Source organism: Canis lupus, chromosome X (assembly GCF_048164855.1).
Source record: "Canis lupus baileyi chromosome X, mCanLup2.hap1, whole genome shotgun sequence".
Lineage (NCBI taxonomy): Eukaryota > Metazoa > Chordata > Mammalia > Carnivora > Canidae > Canis > Canis lupus.
In genome coordinates this window covers 110,018,859-110,031,417 of record NC_132876.1, presented here as the reverse complement: position 1 = coordinate 110,031,417, position 12,559 = coordinate 110,018,859, and the positions used below count along the sequence as shown (strand labels likewise).

Here is a 12,559-nt window from a genome sequence, read left to right as displayed (position 1 = left end):
TGGGTAAGGGGAATACTCTATTACCTCTGGTTGACTGGTATACCATGATATATTTGATTATACCATGGTGGCTATGATATATGCAATGAGCAATATTTTTGACCTAAGTAACAAGAGGTGTGGTAATTATTCCCTGAGTCTCCTAGAAGACTTTGTGCCTTTGACATATTTACAGAGTTATAAGTATTGGTTAACCAGACTTGTACAAGGGGAAATTTAAAAGGGAGGTACTGAAGAGGATCTCAGTGCAATTAAAGCCATTGACTTGGATCATTTAACTGTCAACAAAGTCAGAGATCTCAAGGTTGCTTTTTTTTATTCCCTGGAGTCTCTGGTTATATGCTTAACTACTCTAAAAAAGGCACCAAGAAACTGTTAGTAAAAGCATAATTAGGGGATCCCTGGATGGCTCAGCGGTTTAGCACCTGCCTTCGGCTCAGGGTGTGATCCTGGAGTCCCGGGATCGAGTCCCACATCGGGCTTCCTGTTTGGAGCCTGCTTCTCCCTCTGCCTGTGTCTCTGCCTCTCTCCCTGCCTCTCTCTCCCCCCCCTCTCTCTCTGTCTCTCATGAATAAATAAATAAAATCTTTAAAAAGAAAAAATAGCATAATTAAATTTTATTTGAACTCTTCTAAAAGACCCTGATACAGCAAATACCTCAGAAAAAAAAATTTCTTCCATGTTCCAAGAATATGTTGGGTTCAGTTATTTAGACCAAACATTCTGCTGAAGACAATAAAAAATTACAAATGAAATATTAAGATCATTTTCTTAAATAAATCAAAGAGCTGACAAGATAGAAAAGAATCCCCAGGCCAAAGGTGAAGTGAAAACAGGAACTCAGAGAGGTAATAGAAACAAACCATTTATGCCAGAGGTTATGGGCAAACCTGAGTTCCAGATATGAAATACAAAAGTTCAGAGACATGGAGAAAAAAAATGCAAGGTCTAACATACACTTAAAATTCAAAAAAGAGTTGGTTAAACATCTGCCTTTAGCTTGGGTCATGATCCCAGGGGCTGGGATGGAGCCCTGCATCAGGCTCCCTGCTCAGTGGGTTGCCTGCTTCTACATCTCCCATTACCCCCTGCTTGTGCTCTCTCTCTCTCTCCATCAAATAATAAAATATTTTTATTAAAAATTCAAAAAGGAGGGTAAAGTCAATGTTTGAAACTATAATGATTGAATGACCCCAAACTGGTGAAAAACATCCATCCACAGATTCAAGAAGTCTAAAGAATCTTTACAAGAAATAAAAGGAAATCTACACCTAGACACAAAATAGCGAAACTAAAGAAAACCAAAGACGAAGAAAAAACCTTATAAGTGGCCAGAGAAAACGAGGCAGTTAGCCTTCAAAGGAGCATGTAATCTTTTCAGAAGAAATAATGGAAGTCAGAAGCCAGACAGAAACTAGGATATTGTTCACTACCTGCAAATACTCCCTGAAACAAATCCTGAAAGATGCACTCAGGCAAAAGATGTAAGATCTGAGATGCAACAAGGAATGAAGAACACAGAAAATGGTTAGCATATGAGTAGGCCCATTCTGAACACTTGTGATAAACAGGTCAAGAGTTTAAAAGGAGGTCGAGGGGTGCCTGGCTGGCTCAGTCAGTGGAGCATGTGACTCTAGATCTTGAGGTTGTTGAGTTCAAGCCCCACATTGTGCGTAGAGCTTACTTTTAAAAAAGTTTTTGAAATTAAATAAATAAATAAAAGAAGGTCCAATTTGCCCTTATTCTTCCACTAAGGCTCCATCTCAAAATATAAGAGGTTTGTGCACATGTATGTGGACACCCCAGCCTGTACATCCAAACTCCTCTCTCTCCCTGTAAGCAGCTACCCCTTGGTCATCCCTTAAGTCTAAAGGTATGGACATCTGCAACATGACTTGCCCAGGAGAAGAGGCCTGCTTGGGTCCTGGAAATAGGCACACAATGACTGGATAGGGAATTCCAGGGTCCCAGGTTCCCACAGCAAGATCTAGGAACATGGGTTGGGGGAAGAGTAAGGCAGGTTCCAGGTGGGCATCATTTCTTTATGTCACACACTTCTCACCCTTGGAGTGAGGGGTATGATTAGGGAAGGGCCAGAGAGGGCACTTCTAAAGCATGAGACAGAGGCCAGAGGCCCCAGGTGCCCAAAGCCAAGGGTGGCACTATATACTGGTAAATCCAAATGAATGGGTTTTTTAAAATTATCTTATTTTATTAAAATTCAATTAACATAGTGTCTTACAGGTTTCAGATATAGAGTTCAGTTATTTATCAGTTGCATGTAACACCCAGTGCTCATTACATCATATGCCTTAATGTCCATCACTCACGTACCCCATCCCCCCACCCACTGCCCCTCCAGCAACCCCAGTTTGTTTTCTATAGTTAATAGTCTCTTAAGGTTTGTCTCCCTCTCTGATTTTGTCTTATTTTATTTTTCCCTCTGTTCCTCTATGATCCTTTGTTTTGTTTCTTAAATTTCACATATGAGTTAAACCATATAATGATCTTTCTCTGATTGATTTGTTTAGCTTAGCATAACAAATGAAGGTTAACTATATAAAACATTAATAATAATATCTTGCAGGGATAAGTGAAACGTGATAGCATAAAAATGACTATATTATTTACATATACATTACATAATATAGGAGATATATATCTCAATTAGGAGATAAAAAATGAAATTAATGAATTAAAATCTTGGGACATCTGGATGGCTCAGTGGTTGAGTGTCTGCCTTTGGTTCAGGTTGTGACCCCAGGGTCATGGGATCAAGGCCCACATCAGGCTCCTTGTGGGGAGTCTGCTTCTTCCTCTGCCTATATCTCTACTCTCTCTGTGTGTCTTGCATGAATAAATAAATAAAATCTTTTAAAATAAAACAAAGAAGAGAAATTAAAATCTTCTAAGATCCTTATATTAGAGGAGGCTAAAGGTATGGATTATCTTCAGACAGTGAAAAAGTTGGGTAGATGCTGTGATTTTTATAGCAGCTACTAAAAAATAGAGATGGGGTACATAACTTCCTAACAAGTGGATGGTGGGGAGGGCTTTAGAATATTCAGTCAATTTGAAAAAAGGCTCCAAAAGGGAGCAAAAGAAACAAAGAATGATTAGGAAAAATAGAAGATGGTAAATGTAAACACACATACATAGACACACACACACGAATCAATGATTCATTAAATATAAATGGACTAAATGATTCAATGAAAAGGCAACAATCATCAGACTGGAAAAAAAACAAAATCCAAATATGCTATTTATAAGGACACAACTATAACATAATGATACAACATGTTTGAAAATAAAAGAATGGGAAAGATATGTAATGCTAATACTAATCAAAAGAAAATACATTTATACTAATATCAGACAAATTATATTTTAAAGCAAAAAGCTGTACCTGTAAATAAAATGGTTCATTCATAAAAGGTTTGATTCAATAAATAGAAAGATGACAAATTTACATCTCTATCATTATTTGGTAAAATTCAAATAAGTCATTAAGGATATAGAATATTGAATGACAAATTTAACCAATCTGACTTAAAGACCATGTATGAACCCTCTACTACACTTGGGAGTATTTATGAAAACCAAGTCATATATGAAGTCTCAGGGGTGGCCTGGATGGCTGAGTCGTTAAGTGTCTGCCTTCAGCTCATGTCATGATCCCAGTGTCCTGGGAACAAGCCCCTCATCGAGCCCCTCATCGGGCTCCTTGCTCAGCAGGGGGTCTGCTTCTCCCTCTCCCTCTGCTGTTCCCTCTGCTTGTGTTCTCTGGCGCTCGCTCTCTCTCTCTCTCTGTCAAATAAATAAAATCTTAAAAAAAAAAAGAAGTCTCAAAAATGTTTTACAGAATTGGAGAAGGGAAAAGGAGCATGTTCTCTGACCATAAGACAATTAAACCATAATAAAAAGATAAATTGTTGGAACGCCTGGGTGGCTCAGTGGTTGAGCCTCTGCCTTCAGGTCAGGGTCTGATCCCAGGGTCCGGGATTGAGTCCCACATCGGGTTCCCTGCAAGGAGCCTGCTTCTCCCTCTGCCTATGTCTCTGCCTCTCTCTCTCTGTGTCTCTCATGATTGCATAAATAAAAATCATTTTTTTAAAAAAAGATAGGGCAGCCCTGGTGGCTCAGCAGTTTAGTGCCACCTTCAGCTTGGGGTATGATCCTGGAGACCCAGGATCGAGTCCCATGTCGGGCTTCCTGCATGGAGCCTGCTTCTCCCTCTGCCTGTGTCTCTGCCTCTCTCTCTGTCATGAATAAATAAATAAAAATCTTTAAAATCAATCAATCATTGTTATTTAACAAATAACTTACAGGTCAAAGAAGAAGTCATAACATACATTAGAAAATGTTTGACTTGATCAAGAATAAAAAGACTGTATTTCAAAGCATGTGGGATAGAACTAAAGATCTTTAGAGTGAATTTACATTTTAAATGTAAATTTAATAGAGGAGTGCCTGCTGGCTCAGTCATACAGCATGTAACTCCTGATCTTGGAGTTGTGGGTTCAAGCTCCACACTGGGTGTAGAGATTAGTTAAAAATAAAATGTTTTAGGGGCTTCTGGGTGGCTCAGTCAGTTAAAGGTCTACCTGAGGCTCAGGTCATGATCTTGGGGGCCCTGGGATCAAACCCTGTATCCCTGCATCGCCTCCGTGCTCAGTGGGGAGTCTGCTTGAGATTCTCTCCCTATGTCTCTCCCCCCACCACTCCATTCCTTGCTCACACCCTCTTTCTCAAGATAAATAAAAATTTTTAAAAATAAAATATTTTTAAAATAAATAAATAAATGTACATATTAGAAAAAGAGAAAGCAGGACATCTGAGTGGCTCAGCAGTTGAGCATCTGCCTTTGGCTCAGGGCGTGATCCTGGGGTCCTGGGATCAAGTCCCACGTCGGGCTCCCTACTGGGAGCCTGCTTCTCCCTCTGCCTGTGTCTCTGCCTCTCTCTGTGTGTGTCTCTCATGAATAAATAAATAAAATTTAAAATAAAATAAAATTTATTAAAAAAAGAGAAAGGCTTTAAATTAATGAGTTAAACTCCTTCTCATTAAGTTTGTAAAAGAACAGCAAATTAAACCCAAATAAGAAGAAAGAAAATAATAAAAACAAAAGCATAAAACAGTGATATAGAAAAAAGCACATAAAATACAGGTTATTAACACAGCCAAGATTGTTCTTTGGGAAGACAATTCTGGCAAAATTAAGAAGAGGGGAGGACAGAAGGAGAGGGGAAGGAAAAAGAAAGAGCGAGTATCAGCAAATAGCCAATGAAAAGGATTTAAAAAGCAACATAACTGAAAATGCTATAAATATACAAGATAGGGCAGCCCGGGTGGCTCAGCGGTTTAGTGCCACCTTCAGCCCAGGGCGTGATCCTGGAGACCTGGGATGGAGACCCACGTCAGGCTCCCTGTGTGGGGCCTGCTTCTCCCTCTGCCTGTGTCTCTGCCTCTCTCTCCCTCTCTGTGTCTCTCATGAGTAAATAAATAAAATCTTTTAAAAAAAATAAACATACAAGATAAAAGGAGTTTAGGGATAACATTATTCAATAATTTTGAAACTCTAGCTAGAAATGGGCAAATCCCTATGCATATAACCATCAAGAAGAAATAGTAAATATGAATATATGTATAATCATTAAAAGTCTCAAAAATTGTCCCAAAGACAAAGAAAAGTTCAGTCCCAGATGTTTTCACCCATGATTCTATCAAATATTTAAAAAACAAGAATTCCAATCTCACAAAAACTCTAAGAATAGAGAGAGAGAGTACAGCCTAATTCATTTTTACCAACCTAAGATAACCATGATGCCAAAACCTGACAAGGAAAGTCCTCGCACTTTTTACTCATTTTATAAATCAAATGAGACTATTTACAGAAGTCTTTGGAATGCTCACAGAAATGTCTAGCAGCAATTTCAAATCTTGTAAACTGGGGTAATCTGAATAAATACAGGACAAAAGGAACCATTCCGAACTTCAGCAACAAAATTTTTTGAAGATAAAGTCACCAAGAACTAAAGCCAACAATGCTGTAGTAAGAGAGATGACAACTCATGTGCCCAAAAAAGCCCATGTCCTAATAATGACAACAGAAACTGGGTTAACTGGTATGTGATGCATCTGAACTCCAAGATGGCAGCCTTGCATATCATTGGTCATAGCACAAAGTCAGGTCAATGGGGAACCATCCAGCATGAGATGGTAATATGAAGCTTTCATGTCTCTAGAAGCAAATGGAAGGAAGGACACGATTTGTTTGGTTTCTGCAGTGCAAAGTGATTTCCTTAATAAGCATTAAGTGCTTTCTAACTCAGGGGGGAAAAGCTTTATTCAATAAAATAAGTGAATCAATATCAGATGTGCAAGATTAGAAATAAACTGTGCACTTAAAGTAAACAAATACAAAACTCTGTGAAAGGTCTGATATTTTCCACCTCCCTCACTCACATCCAAACTCCTCCACTGTCCTACCTACAATCGGCCAGCCTCTTTACCCAATGCATGAATTGCCCAAGGCAAAGCGAAAACCTGCTTGTCTCTCCCCTCATTCTTTAGGCTCCTTTCCCATGCATGATAAATATGATGAACAAGAGCTTGCCTGGAAGAGCCATCTGTCGGCCTTCGAACCCAGGCTCCACCACTTAGAGTGTAACCTTCATCTGTTCCTTAAGCTCTCTGGACCTAAATTCTTCATCTAAAAATTGAAGATGATGATAGACTCTACCTCATAGGGTTCTATAGAAATGAAATGAAGTAATATAATGAAGGTCTTTGTATAGTCAAGAAGTGTGAGCTATTATTATAAGCATAATTATGAGACAAGTTTATAGTATACTCTGGTCCTAAATGTAAATAGATCGGGGAATTATTTCCTATGATCAATCATCTAGTTCATAAAAATGTGTTGAGGTTCTATTACATGCAAGGTACTAAGCTTGGGACTTAGGATACTACAATAAACAGGACAGATATCTTTCCTGCCCTCAAGAACTTATAGCCTTATGACCAATGAGCTTAGATTAATTGGTCATTGGTGTAGCCAAATAAATAGCGAGTTTAACTTTCTCTTCATGGTCCATGAGACTCAACTTAGCCTGAAAACAAAAACAAGGCACCAGAACACAATATCCTTGTATATATAGACTCTCGGTCTCCACCTCACCCCAAGCCCAGCAGCATGCAACTCCACCCATCGCAGGCACTCAAAAAAGATTTTTTAATTGATTTGGTCTGGAATCTGTGACTGCATAATAATTCCATCAATATGTAGAAGAGAAAAATAGGAGACTCTCCTTAAAAGCATCCTCAAGATGGTGACCTGCACTGGGAGATGGGGAGGAAGTACATGGTTTGTATCATCAGAAGATCATAGTTGATTAGAAGTGAGGTACTGAGAAAAGCGAACCAGCCACCAATATTTTGTGCCTTTCCTTGCTTTTGTCATCACATCATGCCAACTCCTGCTTCAAGTCGCAGCTTGGCCATTTACTAGCTGGGTGATCCTGCTCAGATACTTTAACCTTATCTATAATAATAAGGTATCAGCATTTAACATAATAACCATGTTGTTATTTATCATTTAAATTACAATAGGATCATTATAATTTATATTAATTGCAATAAATACTTGCATTGGTTACAAGATTTCTATTGTTTACAACAGTGAAGTCCCAGAAATAACCAATATTTACGAGTCTCAAAGGAAACAGAAAGTGTAAGTCAGTAGTGGTTTGAAATTTTCTGTATAGGGGCACCTGGGTGAGTCAGTCGGTTAAGTGTCTGCCTTTGGCTCAGGTCATGATCCCAGATCCTGGGATCAAGCTCCACATGGAGCTGCCTGCCCAGCAGGAAGCTGGTTTCTCCCTCTCCTGCTCCCCCTGTTTTTTCTCTCTCTCTCTCTTTCTCTCTCTCTCTCTCAATCTGTCAAATAAATAAATAAATAAATAAATAAATAAATAAATAAATAAATAAATTCTTTTAAAAATAAGAAAATAAAAATTTCTGTGTAGAAGAGAGTTAGGAGCAGAAATCTGGTTGGGAGGAGCCTTTGGAAACTGCATGGGCACAGCACTTTAAGTAAAACAGAGAATGTTCAATAGCCCACTTCAAAGCATGAGGAGAGCTGTTGGAGACAGCGAAGCCTGTCCAGGGAGAAGGAAGGAAAGGGGAAGAGTGAAACCAAATCCCAAAGAGATTCTCTGGAAATGATCATTTTCCCTCCCCAGATTTTACCGCACCAAGTGACTTCAAAACATGTACGCATTTCTGAAAGTTCTTAAAAAACAAATGGATTAGCAAAGAGAAATGGGTCCGCAACAGAATCCCCAAGGAAAAGAAAATGTCTGAAGAAAAAGGCTCCAAGTAGGAGTGAGGACTTAAAGACAAAACAAAACAAAAAGGAATACAGTGGTTAAGGGGATGGGGATTTGAAATGGAGAGAGGTCATTTGAGAGAAATAAAGAAAACAACCAAACATGTTCGTTATGTCTACAACATTATCATGTAAAAAAAAAGCCTCACTCACCTGACAGCAGGAAATTCAAAAGAAAAGCTGGAGAGACTCTGCACAAATCTGAAAATGAGAAAAAGAAAATTAGATCAATGGAAAGTGGGCCTTCTCGGCACCATAATGCTTCAAGCTACTGTCAGCCCCTCGGCTGTGGCCCGCAGACCCTCTGCTTGTATACCAGGGCTTGAACTTGGAAGCAGAGATAACAAACGAAATGGAGGAAGTAAACCCTGCTCCTCAGGAACTCGTTTTGAACTGGAAGACCAGCTGGAAGCCCATGTTGGGGTTGACCATGTTAATGTTATAATAGCGTCTATTACTGCTCCGTCTCAGGCTTCATTAACAGCAGGACAGGGGTACTGGACAATGCAGTGACTGGATCTGGGGGGGGTGCGGTGGGTAGTCTCTTCTAAAAATCATTCTTTGTTAGATGCTTTAACATGTTTTTGTGATTTAACTTCCCTAGAACCTAAACTCGTTGGTACCAACAATTGGGCCATTTATGTCTCTTGTGCCTCTAAAGCCAAAGGTAGAATTCTTTCTCCACAGAGGGGCCAAAAAGAGAACTCTATTGATTTTTAAGTTTGGCTCAGAGTTGAAAGGGGGTGGTGGGGGTAACTGGCAACGATAAGAATGAGGGACAAGACAGATGCATACCAGCAAAAAGGAAGAGTATGCCCACCCAAGGCAGACCACATTATTGACAACTTGACTTGTATCTTTCAAAATATTCCATTATGCTTTACTTCAAAACCAAAACACTAGTATAGCTATCAATTCGAAGAGGACAGTCATGCCACACAATGGTATCCCCTCATGTGAAATACAAGAATAATGATTTTCAAATCAAGATGTGTGAGAGGAAACAATCTGTAGGTGATCTTGGAACCAACTGACCTACTTCTGGTTTCAGTCAACAGACAGAAGTTCAATGCTCAGGGAGGAATCCAAGATATAAATTAAGTGAAGAAATAAGGAGTCATGTGAGTTTCTATTGATCATGATACATTCTTTAAAAAAAAAAGTAGTTGTTGGGGCACTCAGCTGGCTCAGTTAGTGGAACATGTGACTCTTGATCTTGGGGTTACGAGTTCAAGCCCCACAATGGTTGTAGAGATTACTTAAAAAAATAAAATATATATTTTTTAAAAAGTAGTTCTTGGGCGCCTGGGTGGCTCAGTTGGTCTGAGCATCTACCTTCGGCTCAAGTCATGATCTCGGGGTCCTAGGACAGAGCCTCACATTGGGCTCCCCGCTTATTACCAAGGAGTCTGCTTCTCACTCTCCCTCTCTCTCAAATAAATAAATAAAAATATTTTTAAATGTAGTTTTTAATAAAGCCTGATATGTCAGAAAACTTCATTAAGCAATGTTTAAAGAAGACAAAAATGAAGGCCAAGCATGTCATCCTGTCTTAAGATGAACAAATTACAAACACATGGCACAATGCTCAAGTGGAATGAATGTAGGATTAACAATTGAAAAACATTCAAATAATCAAACAAAGAAACAAATTGATTGTGACTTGAGTATGGAAATAATTTCACTTCACATTTGTGTAAACGGAAGATTTTCTACCTAGGGATTTTTGATGAAATTTCACACCTCTAGCACATTACCTCTTCAAAACCTTTTTGACAGCAACAATGAAGCACACTTCATGGTTCCTGGTCACCAAATTTATTAATAAACAACAACATAAGGCTCTCTTTGCTCCTTTGGAGTACTTTCAGGTAGAAAAAGAAGTCCAGCAACAACAAAATTTGTTTTGCCCAATGAATGAAAAAATGTAAAAGGCTAGTAATATTCAAATCTGGAGAGCACGTGGGGAAATGAACAGTCACATACACTATTGGTGGAAATGTCAACTTTGAGAGAATAGTTTAGTTAGGTTTTGAAAATGTTAAGTGTGCATACCTTTTGATCCAGAAATTCTCATTCCAGAGGTTGTCTGCACAGAAATACTGACACACAAAAAAGCTGTCATTGCAGCTTTGTGTAAAGGGGGGAAAAAGCCTAAGTCTCCATCAGTGGATGAATAGATACATAAATGATGGTCCATCCATATTATGGAATATTATGCAATGCTTGAGAAAATGAAGTTGATTTACACGTATTGACATATAGAGATTGTGAATACATGTAAGCCAAAAGAAAAAAAAATCAAGTTTCTTAATAATACATATACTAGGCTCTGTTAAGAAACAAGCAAAACTATATATATGCATGCTTATTTGTGTAGTGACAAGAATGCGCACGAAAAAGCCTGGAAGGAACCCCACCAAGCCTCTACAGAAGCAGTGTGATGGAGGAAAAGGATGGAGCCCAACAGAACATAAGACATGTATTTGTGTATCACTTATGCAATTAAATACATTTCTTATAGCAAAGAAAAGCAGAGAGCAAGCCATCCAGGTTCTCCAGAAAGAGCTCCCAAATGGAGCTCAGAGGGAGGCTAAGTAGGAGGTAATACCATCACTCACTCAGCTGGAGGCCATCTCCCCTGGCCCTGCCCTAATCTAATTAGAAAGGCCCCAATGAAAGCACAAAGACTTCTGGTTGCAGAGCCAAGAAACCAGCCTCCCAGCCGAGGAGCAGGAACTCACTTGAGCAAGTTGTGGAAAAGAATGTCAAAAGTAATGATGTGCAATGCTTGATGGACAGAGAAGCCTAAATGTAATGAAAGAACTGCACATCCTTCAGCCCCGGGGCCCTTCCTTGCCACTGTCGCCGCACACCCACCATCCTTTATCTCCCACAGAAACTAAACAGCAATCAGGACCCAATCACCACCAGTCTCCAGGAACAAAACATAGTGACTGCCAATGTTCAGTCTTCTTACATCATTGAAAGGAAAGGGCAAGTCACAAAAGGAACCGTATCGACTTATGTAAGACATGGCACAGAACAGAAACTTCTCAGAGAAGAACAGCAAATTCACCAACTGCTAGGATTAACTGAAACCTCCCAGTTGCAGACTGCCCCAAACCATGACATCAGGGAGGCTGGAAATTCATCCAACTTCCTCTATTTATCAAGCTGGCTGAGAGCCAGGGTAATACCAGAGTGAGCAGGGGGGAAAAAGGGCAAGCAGAGTGTACAAGTGGTTTGGGTGGGAAGGAAATGATCTCTGTATGTAGTTAGAGCCCTGTTTCAGTATCGAATAAGCTCTGAGAGAGGCAAGCCACATCGAAGAATCAGGACTCCTGTGCTCGTAGACTGTCAGAGGCCCTGGGTGCTGGCCACGGGGCCCAAGCATCCTGGGGATAGTCAACAAAACAGGCCAAGTACACAGGTAACAGCCAGCCAGCCCAGACGGTTGTACCACTGCCCTCGGGGGTGATACAATGCTGGTCCAAGGATCGATTAAAACAACAACAACAACCCGCTGGTCACATACAGCATCCTGAAAGACTCAGCACTTCACTTGAAACCTAATGACTAATTAGTGGCCCAAACTGAGGGGCAGAGTGGCTGACAGTTCCTGGTGTTGACACCATCATGGAAGAAAAGACCAGAGAACAAAGAGGCTGTGATACTTTGGGAACAAGGGCAGAAATCAGCAAAGAGAAGCTTCTCCACACTAGTAGGAAAAGCAAATTACACAGATAGAGATGATGGTGAAGGTTAGGCTTGAGGGCTTATACAGGAGAAGGTCATGGATATGCAGGTTCTTGACTGTAGAGTAGTACGTATTACCATCGAGGGATTAACAGGGTGATTCTAGAACCTTCTGGCAGCCCCACTGCTGGTCAGACCTAACCTAATAAGATCTTTACCTACAAGGACTGGTGTGTTCAGTTCTGGATGCCACCATTCAAGAAGAGTTCAATTGTGACAAGGCTTTGGAAAGCTCTCAAGATGTTTCATTCAGCAAACATTTACTGAATGCCTACTACATGCCAAAAACAGGGTGACTATGGTTGTGCAGGTTGCACCCTGTACAAGGGTACCTGGCCAAGAGAGCCATCAGAGCCTGAATCCAAAATGTCAAGTTTTCCAGAAGTGACAGCTGTGGGCTCTGTCACG

General features: G+C 40.0%; 1 protein-coding gene across 4 annotated transcripts in view; it reads right to left on the bottom strand.

The window, feature by feature from the left end:
• Positions 1–12,559, bottom strand: part of ADGRG2 (adhesion G protein-coupled receptor G2) — a 129,923-nt gene that overhangs the window by 74,849 nt on the left and 42,515 nt on the right. For all 4 annotated transcript variants that reach the window (XM_072815423.1, XM_072815424.1, XM_072815425.1 and 1 more), the window contains exon 2: positions 8,546–8,593. The gene's annotated coding sequence lies outside the window, so the exon portion shown is untranslated. The remainder of the gene's footprint in view (positions 1–8,545; positions 8,594–12,559) is intronic.